At 44.1% G+C, this 20,515-nt stretch overlaps 1 protein-coding gene across 2 annotated transcripts in view; it reads left to right on the forward strand.

The window, feature by feature from the left end:
- Nucleotides 1–20,515, forward strand: part of EXOC4 (exocyst complex component 4) — a 411,272-nt gene that overhangs the window by 222,586 nt on the left and 168,171 nt on the right. The window lies entirely within an intron of this gene.

Genomic DNA, 20,515 nt, shown 5'->3' on the forward strand with positions numbered 1-20,515 from the left:
CAGCTCTTTTTAATGCATCTCCTTGTCTTACAGGATCTTCAAGTTGCATCCCCTTAGAATTTTAGAATGGTTTCAGTTCGAAAAGACCCTCAGGATCATTGAGTTACCCCAGCACTGTCACTACCCCATGTCCCTGAGAACCTCATCTCCATCTGTTCAACCCTCCAGGGATGGTGACTCCAGCACTGCCCTGGGCAGCCTGTTCCAATGCCCCACAGCCCTTTCCAGGAAGAAAGGTTTCCTGATATCCAATCTGAGGATTTTTTTTTTCCTCCTATCCAGTCCTCTCTCCTTGTCCCTTCTAGTAGGATTTTCGGTCAAATTCCGTGGCCTTACTTCGGAAATTTGCCTGTTGGGAGGGACACTGGCATTATGCAGAGGTCAGGATGGTATGTGTTGACTTCCAGTGCTCCTCTACCAGCTGAGGTTGATGGATTGAGCTTGGTCCTCCATGCTCATCATCTGCCTCCAAAAAAGCAACACGTGTGTTGACCTCCCTAAAGCCAGAGTAGACCTCCTAGTGTTAGTTAGTCCTGGGCCACACTGAACATGTCTTCAAAACTGTAAGAACTAAATGCTTTTTGCTGTAATTCTAAAATTCTGATACAATCAAGGCTTCGGAATCTCAAGTTGAGATATGAAACTGTAATTATAGAATCACAGAATGGTTTGTGTTGGAAGGGACCTTAAAGATCGTCTGCTCCAACCCCCCTGCCCTGAGCAGGGACATTGTCACCAGCTCAGGTTGCTCAGAGCCCCGTCCAGCCTGGCCTGGGATGTCTCCAGGGATGGTTCACCCACCACCTCTCTGGCCAACCTGTTCTAGTGCTTCACCATTTACACTAACGCTGTACTTTCTGATGAAGAAAAGAGAGGGTATTTCTTACTGGCACATCTTTAAGTTCAGTACTTCAAAATTTGTGAATATTCACACAACAGTCAGAGGTGATTTTGAGCGAGGGAGCTCTGTTGTTCTTTGCACGAGCTCTCAGCCTCCTTGCCTATGTGATCTGTCATCAACCGCAAAGTCCATGGCCATGTTCCCAATCCTATCAACAAAACCTAATGAAAGCGCTGGATTTGATTGTTTTTCTAGGTCTCTTCGGGTTGATGGCATTAACCATCAATCAAAAAAAGCTGTGAAGGAGCCTGGTGAACCTGTGCCAGCTCCTTTTGCCCCAAACCGAGGGGACGAGCTGCCAACAGCTCCATAAAACACGCCTGCAAAGTCAGCGATTGAGAACATCCTGGGTGTGCTCGGGCAGACCTGGGCGATGCTCACGCTCAACGTGCGGATTGATGTTTTCATTGGGAATTATATATATTTTTAAGACCTTATCTGCGGAGAATCAGATCTCATTAAGCATCTGGGGTCAGTTTACAAACCCTGGAGGGGTATTTATTTCATCAGAACAAATTGGCGCTTGCATATGTAAAGAAAGAAAACCCAACCTAGACATAAGTGTTTGTAGAGCCGCAAGTAATGCACTTTTTCAAATACTCTTCAGTCCTGCCATTTTTCAGTAATGTCGCTGGATTGACACCCTGCAGGGCAGCCTGTCTGTATTTACAAACTTCTGTAGAGTTTAGAGGTTTGTATTAAAAGATAAGATGGGAAACGCTTGCCAATTCTATCCAACGCCTTTCTAACACTATTTCTAAATAATATTCTGCAGCATGTAAGAAATATAAGTGCAGTGTGTTCTCAGTTTGTGTTAGACAGAGACTGAGGTTTGAATGAGCAGTCTATATCTTGTTTTCTGTTCTAATGTCTACTTAAAGGGAATTATTCCTCTGTGACATCTTTTAACTCTTCAAGTTTGTTCTTTGCTTGCTGCAGGTAACAGAATATACTGTTGCAGTTTAAATCTGGCTCTTTGGTTTTATAATGTACTATATACCAAGCCACATCACAAAGGAATAAGCACTGTTCTCTGTGGTACAGTTTACATGAGAGAAGGTCTGTTGTGGTGTTAAATGTTCTCATCTCTATTCACGCCCTGGAATGATTTAGTGAATTCCTGTATCAGGAGCACTTGCAAAACCTGCACTGGTTTATACAGGTGGCTGGAATAAACAGGGGCTTTGTTTTAAGGTCCATTTAATGTGATCATCCTCATTCACTGGGCTTGAGCTGAGCTCTGGTGCGATTGGGTCGTTATTGGCTTTGATATCCACTGGTGAACGCTGTGTTGAGAAGGAACTACGAGGTTTTGTGTCTCTCAAATTGATGCTGTTTAATGGGAGATAAACACTCAGATGCATTTTTAGCTACCGAGCCGGTGCCGTTAATGTAAATTCCCTATTTGGAATCCTTAAATCCCGTGAAAAATCAGAACTGGGTGATATTAGCAGCTCCATCTCAACGTCGGTAACAGCAGGAGGATGGGTAACTCACCTTCTAAGCCGTGTGAACAGTAATTGCTGCATTAAGTTCCTTCTGTTTGTTCATTCTTATTGTAAATTAACAAGTGAAGATTTGGGACTTGTCTAACATGTAACTTGATGAGATTTGCAAACAGAGATGTGTCTTCAAAGAGTCATTTAGAGCAATTATTTCAGAGCAGCTCTTTGCTGATGGAGACAAAATAGGCTATTAAAAATAAAAAAATAATTAAAGAAAAAGACCAGTGCAGCAGTTATTTTCCTAATGTACTCCAGTTTATGGCTTTTTAGTCTAGAATTGCAGAAATCCCCGGTTTCTTTTACCCGTATTTCTACATTAGCAGTGATTTTGAGTTGCTGCACCCGTTGCTCTTCTCCTGGAAACCTTAGAGCCAGGGGCTGGGATGTGATATTTAGATTATTCTGTTTGCTGCAACAGGCTCACTTGTTATCTTCATTTTACTATTTCAGCGTGTATTTTATATTTCTTATTCTTGTCTGGAAGGCAATGGATCGCATGGATCCTTCTGCCACGCTTGGATCGTCGCTTGGTCTCTTGAACTGACACGTAGTGAAACCAAAGCAAGTGTCATCCCCCAGAAAGCGATAATGGATCTCAGTGAAAAGAGACAGTAGCAATTTATTTTCATGTCAACCAAATAAGACAAGAATATTAAGTTCGTTTTATTTGCTTTCCCTGATTAGGGAGGTTGTCTGCACGTCTTTAATTCACGTTGGGTCTATCCCTTTCAGACTCCGAAACAGCGCTCTGCTGCTCCATGGCCAGAAGTCACCGCTCTTTGAGGTTTGCACAAAAACACAGCGTGTTCCTGAGATTCCAGGGATCTCTGAGCCGCTCTTTGCAAACCGTTCAAACATGTTTTGTGATGACTTATTGCCCTCCGAAGGAGACGTTAAATCCTGTTTGTAGAGCCATGGGTACCTGTAGCTTTCTCTTTTATGGTTTTATGTAGTCCAGCCATGGTGAAAACCCACATTCTAGCTTAGCCGTGCCAACTTTTCCCATTTGCTGGCTGAATTGGTCTAAACGAGCTTTAATTTCCCATTCTAACCTCCATTCCCTTTTGCAGCCTCCTGTTCATACCTTAATTTCCCTCCTAAATATTTACACATGGCAATAACATAATATTAAGCCAGTTTTAGTCCTCGTGTGTCTGTTGTTCCTCTTCCTATTATAAACATGACCACGTCCTTTCTAAACACATCCCATGGTCCTGAGTCTTGCGAAGTGATAGGAGAAATCTTGAAGGACAAGGTCAAGAGTGACCGAAGGACTCTGCGCTTTTGATGATCAATCCGGTGTCTCTTCTGTTCTCTTAACTCTACGTGGTAGGTTTGTTAGGATATCTCTAGGCGGATAAATCTCAGTTATTTTTTCTTATCTCCGTGCACATCAGTTGGCAACTGTATTAATAAATACTGCAGTGTTCCCACTGGGCTCCCCAGTCCTGCTGCCATCAGGCTCAGGCTGAGATGAGAAGGAAACAAAAGTGAATCTTTTTGAATGCAGAACTGGAGAGAAGTATTTGCTTTCGTAGGGAATAGTGTGAAAATCCTGGGAGAAAAGGAACTGCTTGGGCAACAAAGATGCTGAAGGGAGTGGAGCATCTCCCGTGTGAGGAAAGGCTGAGGGAGCTGGGGCTCTGGAGCTGGAGAAGAGGAGACTGAGGAGTGACCTCATTCATGTTTACAGATATAGAAAGGGTGAGTGTCAGGAGGATGGAGCCAGGCTCTTCTCGGTGGCAACCAATGATAGGACAAGGGGTAATGGGTTCAAACTGGAACACAAAAGGTTCCACTTAAAATTGAGAAGAAACTTCTTCCTGGTGAGGGTGTCAGAGCCTGGCCCAGGCTGCCCAGGGAGGTTGTGGAGTCTCCTTCTCTGCAGACATTCAAACCCGCCTGGACACCTTCCTGTGGAACCTCAGCTGGGTGTTCCTGCTCCATGGGGGGATTGCACTGGATGAGCTTTCCAGGGCCCTTCAACCCCTGACATTCTGGGATTCTGTGATTCTGTGTGTTCCACATGACTTTCTGGGTAGTGGAAGTGGACAGTTCTGGCCCACTTGCTTTGTGCTGGGAGTTTGCAGGAGATGTCATTTCCCCAGGCAGGCTTTTTAACCAAAATTAAAGGCACACATTTGCACAAAAGACTTGAGCTGTTCAACTTCTGTCTTCTCTCCGCAGTTACAACAGGAGGGGGACCGGAGCCCTGGACCTCTCTCCTTGTTGTCCTCTCTCAAAAGGCGCAGGGAAAAGCGACAAAAAGCCTTTGGCTGCACAATGCATTTCTTGCTTCATGTCCTGTAGGTTGTATTTCTGATAAGGAACCGATATACTGCAGATCTCATCCCCTACTTGAATCCTTCTGTCCAACTGGTTCTCATGATCATCGGTCCTGGGCCTTTGGTATCTTCACATCACAGGAGTGGGACAGTGGATTGAGATGTCTGGACAAGAGAAGATTATTTCTGCTTGTGTAGAAGTTCCAGTGTTTGGGATCCAAACACTTTCCTCGGGGAAGTCCCAAGAACGCAATTTTGGTGTGTTTTTTTCTTAATGAAAATGTGTTACTCCACGATATACTCAATATATCATTGTGGTGGGCCTCTGGAAAGCCTTGTAGCCACCAAGCAGACAATGGGTTTTTCTTTAAACCCTGGCACAGTAAAATGCCAAGAGCTCCAAAGGGGCTTTAGAGAATAGTTTGGTTTTGGGGAAGCTGTGCATGGCTCTTTTCCTTCTGAGGAGAAACACGCGACCAGAAGTTTCATGTGATGCTGAAGGGCTTAATGTACCTGCCCAGAGCTGGGAGGTTCTCTGCAGTGTGGGGACTTCTGCTGCAGCACCAGTACCAGCACCTCCTCTCTGTGGCTTTCAGCCTCTTGTTTTTACAGGTAATCTTTTCTTTTTCTTTCCATCTCAATCAAAACTGTAATGTCCCAGTTCCCTGCTGCTCCAGCTCAGTGTTTATGGTGACATGTGTTAAGTTGATCCAAACTAAGAAGAACCCAAGTGACCTTCCCTCCAATCCCACCATGTTAAGCAGTGTCCCACATCAGCAAACATTACATTTCATTATTAATTAAAACATAATTTTCATATTATGATCATTACTTTTCTTCCTTGACACCTTCCACCTTCTTCTAAGTAGTTTTGTTTGCCAGCTTGCATGTCTGGAAGTGAATATTAGTAGTTGTGCTGCTCCTACCACGTTTTGTAGAAACACCTTCAGATCATAGAATCACAGAACAGTTTGGGTTGAAGGGACCTTCACATCTCACCCAGTTCCACCCCTGCCATGAGCAGGGACATCTTCACCAGCTCAGGTTGCTCAGAGCCCCATCCAGCCTGGCCTGGGATGTCTCCAGGGATGGTTCATCCACCACCTCTCTGGCCAACCTGGGCCAGGCTCTCACCACCCTCAGGGCCAACAATTTCTTCCTCATGTCCAGCCTGAATCTCCCTCCTTTAGTTTAAAACCATCACCCCTTGTCCTGTCACAACAGGCCCTGCTCAAAAGTCTGTCCCCATCTTTCTTATGGGTCTGTTTTAAGTATGAAAAAGCCACAATAAGGTGTTTTACAGGCATGGATTAAAATCCTGCTTGAAAACTTGCAAGGCCTCATCAACAGTGGCTTAGGACGCCAGGAGGGATTTGAATCGGAGGCCAGAAAAGCAAAGCTTTGCCCAGGTGAGCGTTGTGACAGGAGTTTAGACATCGGAGCGTGTTACATGGCTGAGCACAGTGCTTTGGAAGCTGCTTTCTGGTGTTATCTGATGTCTGCATCCTTTGCGAGTGCTGTAGCATCGTGTTTTTCTTTACAAAAACAGGCCTGAATTGAGCACCGCGTCACGTTACAGGGTGTTATTGGCGACTTTTAAAGAGGTACGTGGTTGGAGGAGTCATCAGTCTAACAACATAATATCAGGAAGGGAGAGGAGAAAAAAATATTAACTATGTTGTTGATGAAACAATGGGAGATATGGTACGCAGCAATGTATCTATTGAACAAAAGCAATCGAAAATGAACTGTATTATTTCTCACTCGCTCGTTCTGTCAGTGATTGAGGCATTTCAGAGCACAACCAGGAAAATAATAGGTTGCTTTCACAATGGCAGAGGTTTAACAAATGCTCAATCATTCAGCCGACATCATTGCTGTCGTCACTGAGAGCTTTAGCGTTTGCTATTGATGCCTTGCTGCATTCTTATTGCCACTTGCTTTTCAGATTCAATCTCCCCGCAATGGAGGACTGAACATTTCAATTTGCTGCCTGTAGAGTCGTATTGAAATGCTCAGGCGAAAATGAGAGAGATGATTTGGGGTGAGGCTGAAAGCAGAGGCTTTGGGGAGGACGACGCACACAAAAATCCTCTGACAAGACCCACGTTCACTAGCACGTGTCTCCTAACTGTACCTGACACGCAGCGAGTGAATGGTGTTTGTAAGTCGAATATTCTCAGCGGGTATTGATAAACACTTTTGCATTGTGTGGATGTCGAAATCCATGTTAACCTGACATTCCCTTTCAATTGTAAAGTTTGATTTCACAGCCTCTGTGCTTGGCAGAACTTTGTTTTTGGACTCGGTGTGCCTGAAAGAACTTGGCGTAAGCTTTTTATTCAGTGTTACTCCTGTTCGCTTGGCTCATCCTAAAGCTTGAAACGCAGTGGATGTCCTCTTAATCACTTGCTAATAATTCTGAGCATTTGCATCGCGGCTAATTAGTCTGTTGGCATTTCAAGTGGACAGGCTATTTCTGTTTGGAAATGGTGAAAGACCTGGCACGTTGTGTGTTTGGAAGGATTCGTTGTCCCCTTTTTGTGGATGGAAAAGCAAAGGTGTAGGAGAAGCACCGAATAACCTGGCACGGGGAGATGTGAAACTCTCACCTCCTGGTACCCTCTCCCCATCTGGCCTCTGTTGACCTTCTCCATTGCTGTGTATCTGAAGGCTTTGAAAACAATCACAACAATAAGAGAAATAATTTGTTGTAGAGTACGTATGAGGCAATGCAGTCCATCACCCTGTTCTTTGTCCAAGACGTGACCTTTATATTTAGATTTTAATGTAAAGCTGTTAACAAAATCTTTCTCTGCGCTCGATCTCGCCTCAGTAAGACCAGTTGTTCTCAGGGTACCCAGCTGTGAGAAAGCAATGGGAAGCAGAATGAAGCTCCGATAATCCAAGGGAAAATGGTTGGCGACCTGCTGTACCACACAGAAGTCTCTGGGGCCAGCTGGCATCCACCAGAGGGTTCTGACTGAGCTGGTGGAGATGCTCACCAAGCCACTTTCAATTATTTATTGGCAGCCCTGGCTAACTGGGGAGCTCCCAGTTGACTGGAGGTTGGCAAATGTGATGCCCATGTACAAGAAAGGCCAGATCAGACCCAGTCAACATGGGTTTATGAAAGGCAGGTCCTGCTTGACCAACCTGATCTCCTCCTATGAGAAGGTGACCTGCCCAGTGGATGAGGGAAAAGCTGTGGGTGTTGTGCTTAGGGACACGGTTTAGTGGTGGCCTTGGAAATGTTAATGGTTGGACTCACTGATCTTAAAGGTCTTTTCCAACCTCTGTGATGATTCTATGTCCTCTGGGCTCTGCCTCTGGATTTCTCAGGCTCTTGTAGGAACACAGGAGCAAGTTTGGTTTTGAAATGTCTGTTTAACACAGAGAACGGGACGAATTGGAACCTGCTTTGGCTCTTGTCCGTGTGGTGCTGTTCTAAGTCCTCCAGCAGTGTGTCGCTCCAAGGGCAGCAGCAACATCTGAGAGGCAAAGAGATGAGGCAAAGGCGAGGTGAGTGACGATGGCTTTGATATCATCTTTCCCCAAACTGTTGAAACATAACTTTTCCACTTGCTTCCGCTCTGATCATCATGCAGAAGCGCTCATTGCCTTCAGAAAAAAACTTCTTTAACATAGAAACCCCTGTTTGCACAGCAAAAGCATTGATAGTGCAAGTCTCCAAGGTATTGCAGGGGTTCATGTCCAGATTTTAGCCCAGCCCATCCTAAAATGGGCTAAAAATAACTAAAGGTGATCAGTTATCACTGACCATAGAACAGAACCCATCAGCTGCCCAATGTTTTCACTCCCCTTCAATTTGGATCCAGTCCAGAGATTAAAGACGCGGTGTGTTAAATGCCCATTCATTATCAAGCTGAAACACAGCCAGTCCTTCAAGGCTTGAGTCTTAATCACCAGCAGCGTAATTTGTCCCATTAGAAGCAGTAAATACCCAAGCTAACGTGTGTGATCCTCTTCAGGGTTCACTTCTGTTTAGAAGTTTTGTCCATTAGTTTAAAAGAATGAGGCTCTGTCAGGAAATACGAGCGTAACGTTCCCTCTTTGAACAGAAGTTTCTTCCACCTCGATCACCGTGGACCCCTGAGAGTAATACATGAAATAGTTCCAAACAGTTTATCTTCATTCTTTCATTCTCATTTGTTTTGTGTTCCTGTGCCTCGCTGCGTACAAATCAATATCATAGCTCTTCGGTTCTGATGTAAAATTTTTAGCTTTGAATGCAGGCATTAAGTTATTTTGAAGAAGCTGTTTCAATCCCGGTAATTTGGAGCTTTGTCGCTAATATTTAGTAGGTACAATTTGTGCTTTGCACTTAGTTGCTTTATCCTCTTTCACTGATCTTGCTCAGCGTCTCTCCCCGTGTATTTGTGCCCCTCAGTGATGTGGTGCAGAGGTTCTGTCCCAGGATTTTCACTCATCCGGTCACCTCTATAAGTTTGCCCCACTCTGGATGAGGCCCCTGGGGGCTTTTCTGTGGTTTTCTCTTTCCAGGAGTCATTGGCAGCAGAGATTTCGTGGGAAATCTGTGCTTCCTTCTGCAGAAAGCAGGCACTGGGGCTTTCCTGTCTGTCTTTGCCCTGTGGCTCTGGAAACCATCTCGAGAAATGGTGCCCAGACCTTTGCACCCTGAGTCTTCATTGCAGCCGAGGTCAGGAGCTGCGCTCTCAGCAGGGCCTCTTGAAATAGTTCGTGGTTTTGCTTACACTAAAATCACACTCATTAATTCTTCTTGTATATCGAGGTGAAGAAGGGTGACCCCTGTGAAGACCCCATCTCCTTTACCTCTCCTGTGAGGACAGGCTGAGAGAGTTGGGGTGTTCAGCTGGAGAACAGAAGCTCCGGGGAGACCTTAGTGTGGCCTTTCCAGACTTAAAAGGGGCCCATAAGAAAGATAGGGACAGACTTTTGAGCAGGGCCTGTTGTGACAGGACAAGGGGTGATGGTTTTAAACTGAAGGAGGGAGATTCAGGCCGGACATGAGGAAGAAATTGTTGGCCCTGAGGGTGGTGAGAGCCTGGCCCAGGTTCCCAGAGAGGTGGTGGATGAACCATCCCTGGAGACATCCCAGGCCAGGCTGGACGGGGCTCTGAGCAACCTGAGCTGGTGAAGATGCCCCTGCTCATGGCAGGGGTGGCACTGGGGGAACTGGGAAGGTCCCTTCCAACCCAAACTATTCAATGTGAAAGATGCCTGGGTGTGAGGGTTGTAGCTCAGGTTTTAGGTAGATTGATGGGTGTGAACAGATTCCCTCTACCCCCAAGGCCACCTGTAGGTCTTAGAGGAATAATCCTCAGAGCCTTCAATGTTAGGGCTCAAATCTGGCAAATCTGACATGGGATCGCTCCTTCCACATCGCACTCAGCTCATGTGGGGAAGCAGAGGCACAGCAGTGGCGTGGAAAGGCGCTGGGATGAGAACAAGCTGTCATCTGAAGAGCAGCAGCAAACAATGTGATAACCTTTGGTTTCCTATCCCACCCAATACAGTGTAGTACAATATTCTCATCAGTTGAAGGAGAAAAATTATGGACTTTCCTCTGATATATCATCTGTTGTTTGCTTGCCTCTTTTGTAATAAGTCGATATTTTGCCCACTTGCTGTGGAAAGCTCGCAGAACATGGACATTCAATTCTGAAGCAGTTTCCATTGGCATTTCTTCAATAAACTCTCATAATTTATAGACTGCATTTTACATCTTCTCCTCATGCCCCCAGAGTTTGTTCCAGCCGGCTATGAAAAAATGAGCTATTGAGTTGTTACTCTTCTTGATTAAGTCAATAAAATCCACTTGTCTTTTTAAGTGAGTAGCTCCGTTTGGCGTGTTGCACAATCCCAGATTCTACATTTTGGGGTGAAAAACAATATCCAAGACAATGATTCATTATCTGAACGTCAGAACTGACCACCCAGTACCTCAAATGGGCCACGCTTGCCCATAGCTGTGCCTGAACCATATTGCGCAGTCAACGCGACAGCTTTAGCTGCAGTTTCAAGGTGATGATCTGTAATTATTAGACGATGATTGCTCTGAACGTTGAAGAATATTTTGTTATTTTTAGATGATAGAACTTTAAAAATATATATATATATCGCCGTGAAAGATGTAAGATGTAAAAAGAAACCTGCTACATGAAGGGATGGTCATATTTTGGTTCATATAGTGGTTTTCAGCCTTCGTTGTATCAATCACATTCCTGTATCACTAAAGCTCTGTCTCTTTTGTTCTGATGTGAAACATTTGAATTTTGGTGGGTGCTTCGTTTGGAAGTGATGGAGATGACTGAGCTGTGCTTACAGCACTTGGGGATCCTGCTCTGCATCGTTTCCCACCCATTCCCATGAGGAGTGCAGAGAATGAGAACTATCCCAATGAAAAAATTCTACTGCATATTCATATCCTGTTTCCAAAGTCGTCTTTTTGTATTCGATCATATTAGATTATTGTTGGGTATTTTTTCAGCATAACTGCTTTAACTTGAATAAAAATGACACCTGCAGAAGTAGCAACTCTTCCAATCTCAACAATACAACAAGTGAGTAATTTCAGGTGGATTTGTGGGGTATGAGCTGCTCTTTGCTATTCTCATAATGTAGATTGGGATCTATACCTCGGGTTTTCCGAATGACAGCTGATTGTGAGAAAAATAAGTGTTGCATGCAGAGTTTAGATCCTTCTAAACTGTAGACCCCAAAGAATTACAGAGCTGTTGTTTCAGCTTGTGAGGTTCTTCAGGACATGGTTTAGTGCCGGGGTTGGGTTAACGATTGGACTCAATGATCTTGATGTTCTCTTCCAACCAAAATGATTCTGTGAGTTTTCATGAGATTTGAAGTGGTACCCATGCAGGTCACTCATGTTGTGGAGAACCCTTCATTACAATCTGCGAAGTCTGCAAGCCGCCTTCTGTCTTTAAACTTAAATGAGTTTAAAAAAGCCAAAATCCAAGGTAGTACGGGAAATTGTGGATAATGGGCAATGCTGTACGTCTGAAAAGACTGGAAGGTAGAGAAGCTCATGGGGATTTGGCCCATGTGTCCCGTTCCACAACTTTGTGGTGGTTTGGGTTAATTTTGAATGAGCATGAAACCCACACTTGTTGTCTGAAAATGAGCATTCGCTCTAAATAGGAACAGAAGACAACAGAGAGTTCAGAGTAACTTGGGAGAAATCAGAGCACTCCTCTCCTTTTAGGACCCCTGTTGAGTTCAACGTCCTACCTGACATGCAGAGCTCATTTAAACTCGGGCAAAAGCATTCGGAGTTTCCCAGTTCCCGGGGTAGATTTGGTAAATGAGGAATAGAAACATCCATAACTAATAGGGAACACTAATTATTTTCAAGGTAAATAAACGAGCAAAAGAGCAAACCGGATCGAAACTCAAAACTGCCACTTCTTCCCGTGCTTTCTGCTGGCTTTGTCTTGTAAGTGGCTTTAATTTAAAGGAAAATAAAGGATGTAGAGGATGAGTAACCCATGAAACCCCCTTTCCCTGTCACAGAATTAATGCCGTAGCATCATGATTGGGTTGCAAGCAGGTTGCACACAGCCTGGCCGTCTCCTTGCATCCTGATTAAGAGACTCATCCTCACTTTGTGTCTTTGTCATCTGCTGTATCACCTTGTAATTTGTTGTTTCCCACAGCTCACGGGAGCTTATTATAACCCAGCTTTGCAGTAGGACTGGGGCCAGGCTTTTTATTTTTACCTGCTGTGATTCTCAAATTACACCTTAAAGGGCTACTTGTCAAGGATGGTGGCTCCAAATTTAATCTAATTTAATAATAATAGCATTTGTCTATTAACTTTCTTCCTGATGATGGAAAGCTATTAGACTCCCTGAGGAGAAGAATGGAATAGCATATAAATCCAGATTCTCCTGGGATCCCTATCGGTGCCACTTCCTACTCCAGATCTGTGTTTCGGGTTTGTTTGAAATCAGTAACTGCCAGAGCTTCACTTGGAGTTGTCAGTGTTTTGGGGTCATCATCAACAGCCATTGCTATGAAACTTGAGCAGCAAGAACCTCCCACTTCTAACCTGAAGAGAAGGGAAGAATCTCATCCTGGTTGCACTTAGTATCTCACTGTGTTTTGGTAGAAACACTTTTCTTCAATAGTTCAACTTTCTTGTCTTCTCTTGAGCCTTCCTGTCAAGCTGTTCTTCTTAACTCATTTTCCATAATAACATACTTCCAGTTCCCTCCTGGATGAACAAGGTGTTCCTGTCTCTGCGCAGCCCAAAATCCCAAAGGGAAGTTATTGCTTCTTCTACCACTCCTGACCTGGGCCAGGATGGCAAAGAGCAGCTCAGAAACCCATCAGGATTAACCAGACTCATTTAATGCCTCCTTCTCCATCATTACATCATGATTTTAAGACATGATGTCATATATACACGCGTAATGCTCTTCCATTGATACATCCCTCTTGAAGCAAGCTTTGTATTCATTGCCAGCTTTGGCCTCATTTCTTGTTGTCCATTCCTGCCGGCGGCCGAGGTTTGACACAGGGTGTGTTGTTTCATCCCTCCCGGCTCACACAACTGTAGATCTTATCCACACACAGCTTTAGTCGGAGATTTGACATCAGATTACATTTTAGAGCTCTATCGGAATAGCCAATAGCCCTGTCTACTCATTGCACAGTCACTGCAGTGCTTACCCAGTTTAACCAGTGGCAGATGGAGCCCTTATGGGTGCCCTTCTGCCATAACAGCTTTATAATATTCCCTATTTCTGCTGTGGAGCAGTAGGATGTGTCTGTGGGCGACTCAGCGGTACCTGGACAAGGGGAATAACGTTCAGCTGGAGGGATTGGAGACATTTTTATTTCTCAGTCTGTAGCAGCAGGTTCCTTTAAGTCTTGGTGAGGCACGGGGCTCCCTGCAAAGGGAACAGCGCCCCAGATTTACTAAATAGGACTTTTTTTCCAGTTTTGGATGTTGTCAAAACCACCACACAGGGTTGCCAGGAGCTGCAAGGATCCACCTCCTGGTGAGTTATTGCTGGATCCGGCCTGCGGTGTCACAGCGCTCACATAAATCAGTGCGGGGACACCTGCTCTTGGTTGCATCACGACAGTAGAAAACAGCATTTTTGCTGTTCTACACGATTATTTGACATGAGCCAGCGCTGACACTTCAAAACGGGAAGAGTTTTTGAGGACAAAAGTCCTCAATAACTTAACTTTGGAATGTCTCTTGCAGTGCTTCACAGGGTAAACTCCCAAATCCCTTCTGGATTATTGTTGCTTCAGAGCTGTCACCTTTTGGGTTGGCATTGTTTTGCAGGATATTTGCAATTGCTGATTCACAGAGCAATAAACCCCCGGGGTTTTGATTTTAATCTCTGAAAACAAAGCAGCATAAGAGAAATGGATTTCACCTTGCAACGATGAGCGCTTGGCAAGTGCGTTGTGACTTTCCAGAGACGTTTCGAGTCAAACTGCATCCGTGGAGACAATTCATCTGTCTTGCCATTGAAACTGCACTGCTGAAATTCCATTGCAAATCAATTAAAAAGTTAGTCTTTTTGCTTTACTCGGGGATTTTACATCAGATTACGTTTTTGGAACTGTATGGAAATAGCATCCAATCCTTTCTGCTTGTGGCACAGTCACCGTAGTGTTGAACCAGTGGTAGGTGGCACAGCAACATCTGCTAAATTGTGGTAATTCACACTTTTCTCTGATTAGGGAAACTACAAAAGCCAGAGGTGAAGAAAGTGGATTTAATTATCCAACTGGTGCAATACTGCTCTTTTTTATGTTCATTATGGTAATGGATCAATCAGTCCTTCAACCTCAACCGGGGACCCAGCAGTGCATAGATATAAAATAATAGAATAAAAAGGAAAATAACTTAACAAGGCAAACAAGGGATAAGAGAAGGATAATGACTCCCTTTTTACCGATGGGGAATGAAGATCCAGCAGGATTAAGGGACTAATCGTTAACTCAGGTGTAACCCTGGTGCTTTATAGATGGAAGCGGGAGTTGAACCAAAGTTTCCATCTCCCTGCTCTGTGTTTCTGTCCCATCCGCCAACTCAAGAAATAATTTTTCCCCCATGTTCTGTGCCATTTTATACAGTTTTGGTGATGTGTTTTGTGGCAGCATTCACGTATATTTGGAAAAAAAAAGCATGCTTATTTCAAAAGGGAGAGAGCGCTATTGTTAAAGCTGCATTTAAGTAGTTATGTGTTCCTATTGCTACTCTGCCTTTTGAGAAGGTGCTTCAGTTCGGCTTCTATTGATAATAAACGCGGTGCGGTAAGCAGAGGTGGCGGCTGCTGGACTGTTTAACACATTTGGGGATTCTGGAGTCAAAGAGAACAGGGGAAATCTATGAACTATCAAAATGTTGCCGGCTTTTTATTTGGAGATCAATGTAGGGTCTCTGAGCACATCACAATGCAAAACGGCGCATAATATCACAGCCCTAAATTGTCCCAAATTATTGCATTTTGAAGCCAAGCGAGCTTTCTTTAAATAATGGCTTTGCCACAGAGGCTGTCTCATTGATTGGATTACATCTGTGTGTCATAGCAAGAAAAACGCATTTGTGTCAGGCTGAATTACAGGTTTACATATATTATTTAAGCATTACTCTTTACCTCTCCCTCTGTCGATCGTCATCTCCTTGCACATTGCTCTATTTTTAATATTTCTCAAAGACAAATGTTACTTTCTTCCCAGGCAGCAGCTTTAAACCAAATGTTATTTTAGCAATTACATTAATAGTAATTAATAATTAAGGTGTTTATGAATGCATGTGTTACCGTTCTCTGGTGAGACCCCCCTGCAGTGCTGGTCCAGCTCTGGGGCCTCAGCACAGGACAGAATACGAGAATCCCAGAATGTCAGGGATTGGAAGGGCCCTGGAAAGCTCATCCAGTGCAATCCCCCCGGAGCAGGAACACCCAGCTGAGGTTCCACAGGAAGGTGTCCAGGCGGGTTTGAATGTCTGCAGAGAAGGAGACTCCACAACCTCCCTGGGCAGCCTGGGCCAGGCTCTGACACCCTCACCATGAAGAAGTTTCTTCTCAAGTTTAAGTGGAACCTCCTGTGTTCCAGTTTGAACCCATTACCCCTTGTCCTATCACTGGTCGTCATCGAGAAGAGCCTGGCTCCATCCTCCTGACACTCACCCTTTGTATATCTGTAAAGATGAATGAGGTCACCCCTCAGTCTCCTCTTCTCCAGCTCCAGAGCCCCAGCCCCCTCAGCCTTTCCTCCCACGGGAGATGCTCCACTCCCTTCAGCATCTTTGTTGCCCTGCACTGGACTCTCTGCAGCAGTTCCCTGTCCTTCTGGAGCTGAGGGACCACAACTGGACACAATATTCCAGACATGGACCTGCTGGAGAGGGGCCAGAGGAGCCACAGGAATGACCCGAGGCTGGAACAGCTCTGCTGGGAGGACAGGCTGAGAGAGTTGGGGTGTTCAGCTGGAGAAGAGAAGCTCTGGGGAGACCTTAGTGTGACATTTCTGTACTTAAAAGGGGTTGAGAAGAAAGATGGGGACAGACTTTTGAACAGGGTCTGTTGCAACAGGACAAGGGGTGATGGTTTTAAACTAAAGGAAGGAGATTCAGGCCAGACATGAGGAAGAAATTGTTGCCCCTGAGGGTGGTGAGAGCCTGGCCCAGGTTGCCCAGAGAGGTGGTGGATGAACCATCCCTGGAGACATCCCAGGCCAGGCTGGACGGGGCTCTGAGCAACCTGAGCTGGTGAAGATGTCCCTGCTCATGGCAGGGGTGGCACTGGATGAGCTTCAAATGCCCCTCTCAACTCAAACCATTCTGTGATTCTATGATTTTACTGCATGAAAGATGTCCAGTGTGGATCCAAGAGTCTGAGCAACCTCATTTGGTGATTTATGGGGAACAAGTTTAGTGCACAGCAGGTTTTCTGTTGCAAGCCCCTGTTCTTCAATGTGCGGTGCCCCTCGCTGTAGGATTACAAAAGAAAAAAGGAAAGAGCAGCACACAAATGCAACTGGAGCTCGAAATAAGGAGTTGGAAGTAACAGAGCGGGAAATCGGTTCTACCAGCCACCCTTCACTGTACCTCACACTGCTCATTGAGATCTTCTCCTGTTCCTCATTTCCATGGTTTCAGGAGGTTCCCCATAGCCCGTTTTGAAGGAGCCTGAAGAACCGCATTTCTTGCTCATCAGCCAAGCGATGCTGAGCGGGAATGAGCTGCAGCAAAAGTCAATACTTATAACTTTTTCATCAAACCTTTAAACGTTACATTAAAAATGTATTGGTTGAGATTCAAGAAGGGGGGCACGGTAGAGAGGGCGAAGCTTCGGTAAATGTTCAGATAGCAGTTTGCAAACTTTACTGCAAGGAGTAGCAATTCATTCCTTTTTGCGCAGAAATCGTGAACCTGGGGTTTATTCCTACAGGGAAGGATGTGTGTGGGTATAAAAGCACAGGAGATTCGCTTTGTCGTTATCTTTTGTCTAACGTCAAGGATTTCTTCCGAATTAATTGTAAGAACCAAGGGATGTGGGAAGACCTGTGATGCTCTTATTGTTTAATTTGCTCTGTAGGTTTTGGGAAAGGGAGGATGTACAGGAGAAGCTGCATTTCTCTGCTGTAGCTGTTATTTAATAGTCAGAAGTGCTTCAGGTAGAGCCTGAGGCAAATAAATCCAATATGGGAGGGGAAGAATTTGGTACCACACAACTGGGCAAACACTCTAATGTGTGAATAGACACATTAACTAGACGTGTTAAGTAACTATTAATATATAGCATTTCTGAGGCTAATTTAGAGCTTGGAAATGTGATGTGGAAACTGCGGTTAGTCAACCTCTGCCTGTGGCGCAGTCCCCTTAGCATTACCATTATCCCCATTACTTGTATTTAACAGTGAGGTCCCAAAATTGGAGCACATGGAGTATCTTTGAAAATTTTAACCATAAAGTCATAGAATCATTGAATTGTTTAGGTTGGAAAAGACCTTTTAAGATAATTGAGTCCAACTGTTAACCGAATACGGCCAATTCCATAGCTAAACCATGGCCCTGAGAACCTCATCTACACATTTTTAAGCACATCCAGGGATGGTGACTCCAGCACTGCCCTGGGCGGCCTGTTCCAATGCCCCACAGCCCTTTGGGGAAGGGATGTTCCCTAAAATCCAGTCTTCTTTTCCTTTAAGACCATTTATAAAGAAGTAAATCCAAATCTAGCTGTGTTGGATGTAGGTGATGTTCTTATGGACATGATTTAGTGCCAGTGTTGGGTTAATGGTTGGACTCGATGATCTTGAGGGTCTCTTCCAACCCATATGATTCTATGATTCTATGTAGGGTTGTGGACCAACACAGTAAAACCAAACCATTGCAGCTCTCAAGGGTTAACAAGAATAATCCTTCACTGTTAGACCAGACTAGGGAGTATCTGTAGCTCTCTTGACCAAAAATCCATCTCACGACTGTATTTTTGTCGGAAAAGGAGGATGGAGGAATAAAAACAGTTTGGTAGCCACATGTGTTTCAGCAAAACGTCTCTTTCCATCCCGTTTTCCTGGCTTTGTTAAAAAACAATTTTATTTTTTAGTGAATTTTGCCTGTCAGGTAAAGCTTCATATTAGCTGCATTTTCCTGGAGAACCAGATACACGTTTTGGTCAACACAGCAATGGAATGCGAGGTCATTGATAAGGACAGATTCACTTCTCACAAGAGGGGCAACGAGAAACAGGTGACCAAGAAACTGACCAACGGAGTATAACATCCCATTCATGTGAATACTTCATATAAAAGTGGGAGATCATGAGGATCTCGTCCCTTTTTTGTCCCTTTTCCCTATGGCCGACATTAGGAGAGGACCTTGCGAGTCGTCCCTGCGAACTGAGGCCCAGTGACAGACTGAATCCAGCTCCGGTTGGCTACAGAGTCCAGTCCAGGACTTTGGGTGCCGGCTCTGCAGTTACTGAGACTTTCAAGATTGGTTTTGTATATTTTGTATTATTTTCTCTATTCTTTATTTAGCATTTGGAAATACTTGGATATTAGCAATTCCAATGAGAAACGCTGAGGAAAATCACTTTTTGAAACTAAAATGCCTGTTGTACATTGAGCATCGTGTGAAAACTCTGGGTGCGCTCCAGGACCGCCACGCTCTTCGCTTTCGTTGTGCCCGTAGTTTGGACGACGTGCAGTTGTGTTTGCTCACCTGACACAAATTACAATCTTTCACGGTGGGTTGTGAAACAACCGTAGGGCTTCATTTTACAACCTATTTGCAGAGGGTGAAATTGTATCGAGCTCGTCTATAAGTGCTGGGGATTTTTTTTGGCAGGCAAAAAGTCTTCAATTGCCTGTCCACTTTCCATGTCCAGTTTCACTAAAAGATATAGAAGAAGTTAATACTTGAGTTAAATTTAATTTTAGTTTGGTTTTCTAAGCAGAAGGAGAAGGTCAATACTTTGTGAAATGGAGCAGAAAAATCTTCTTGGAAGAGTTTTTTTCATTTTAAAAGTTTTATTGTGAAGCTCTATTACTTAGAGTTGAGTTTAGTGAGAGATTGTAGGTGTTGACATCCCCTCCCCTGCATTTAATATCTCTGAATATTCCCAGATAGCCCGTTGTATCTGTTAATTACCCCTCCATCCATTATTGAAATATCTCGGTGCACCTGCTGATTTCTCCCCCTGAAAAAAACAGTTGGGAATGATGGGTTAAAAATATTGTAATATTATATTGTTTGTTGTCTATATCTCATTAACATTTGTTCATCTAGAGAAGTGGAGTAGTTTATTTGACCTGTACCATATCTGAATATTACAGTGGGGGAAAAACCTTGTTATTCTGTAAAGCAGAACACTGATTTTCTTAACTCTGGAGGAGATGTTGATAGGATGTGGAAACTTGATGTCACCACTTATGCTTTGGATGAGAGTATTAAGTGTCGTATGAACGGTAATTATAAACGAGGATCTCGTTAATTGGCGCTCAGAGTCTCGGGAGGTATGTGATGATGGTTGGAACCTTAGAAGACTTGAAGTGATTGGATTAATTGTCCTTTTCTGACCTGGGTTAGCAACTCAACAGTGGCCATCTGGTTGCTTGGGCAAGGACAGATGTTGTTTCTCATGATGATGATGATGATGGTGATCATTATTATTATTATTTTTAAGAATCAGAAAAGCAGTAAAATAAGCCCAGGAAAGTATTACATTTGATATGGTGGCATTTAATGGGTGGCCATGATGGGCGTTCTTCACTGTTGTTTCCACACCCAAACCGTTCTTTGTCATTAATGACCCATTTGACAAGTCTTATTCCTTAAAATGAACAGATTCAGTTACAATCATTCTTTAATTATTAAAAATCACATTGGTTTTCTTTCCTGCAGTGACACAACAGCATTTTGGAGTGGTTTTCCCCTATGGCATAAAGATATTAAATCAATGTGGAAGTGAGTTTTTGTTTTCAAGAAGTGACGGTAGTGCCAGTTCATGTTTCCAATGGAGGAACCTGTACATGCGCGTGTATATTTTGGGCATTTTAGGATCGTTACCTTAAATTAAAGGCTGTCAGGCCCTCTCATAGCCCCCCATCTTGCTGTATTGAGGGGCTTTTCTCCTTCCACCAAGGTGCTTTTTGTTCATTCACTAAATACAGCCCTAAGAGACTAAAATGAAATGTAGTTCCACCTGATCTTGGGAATTGCCAAAGTTAACAACTTTCAAAACCTAAAAATAAGTAAGGGCTGTTTTGCAAACCCCATCATGGATGTTCTGTCAGAGCTCGCGTTTTGTTGAATTTCTCCGAAT

The sequence above is a fragment of the Patagioenas fasciata genome, chromosome 1 (genome assembly GCF_037038585.1).
Source record: "Patagioenas fasciata isolate bPatFas1 chromosome 1, bPatFas1.hap1, whole genome shotgun sequence".
Classification (NCBI taxonomy): Eukaryota; Metazoa; Chordata; class Aves; order Columbiformes; family Columbidae; genus Patagioenas; species Patagioenas fasciata.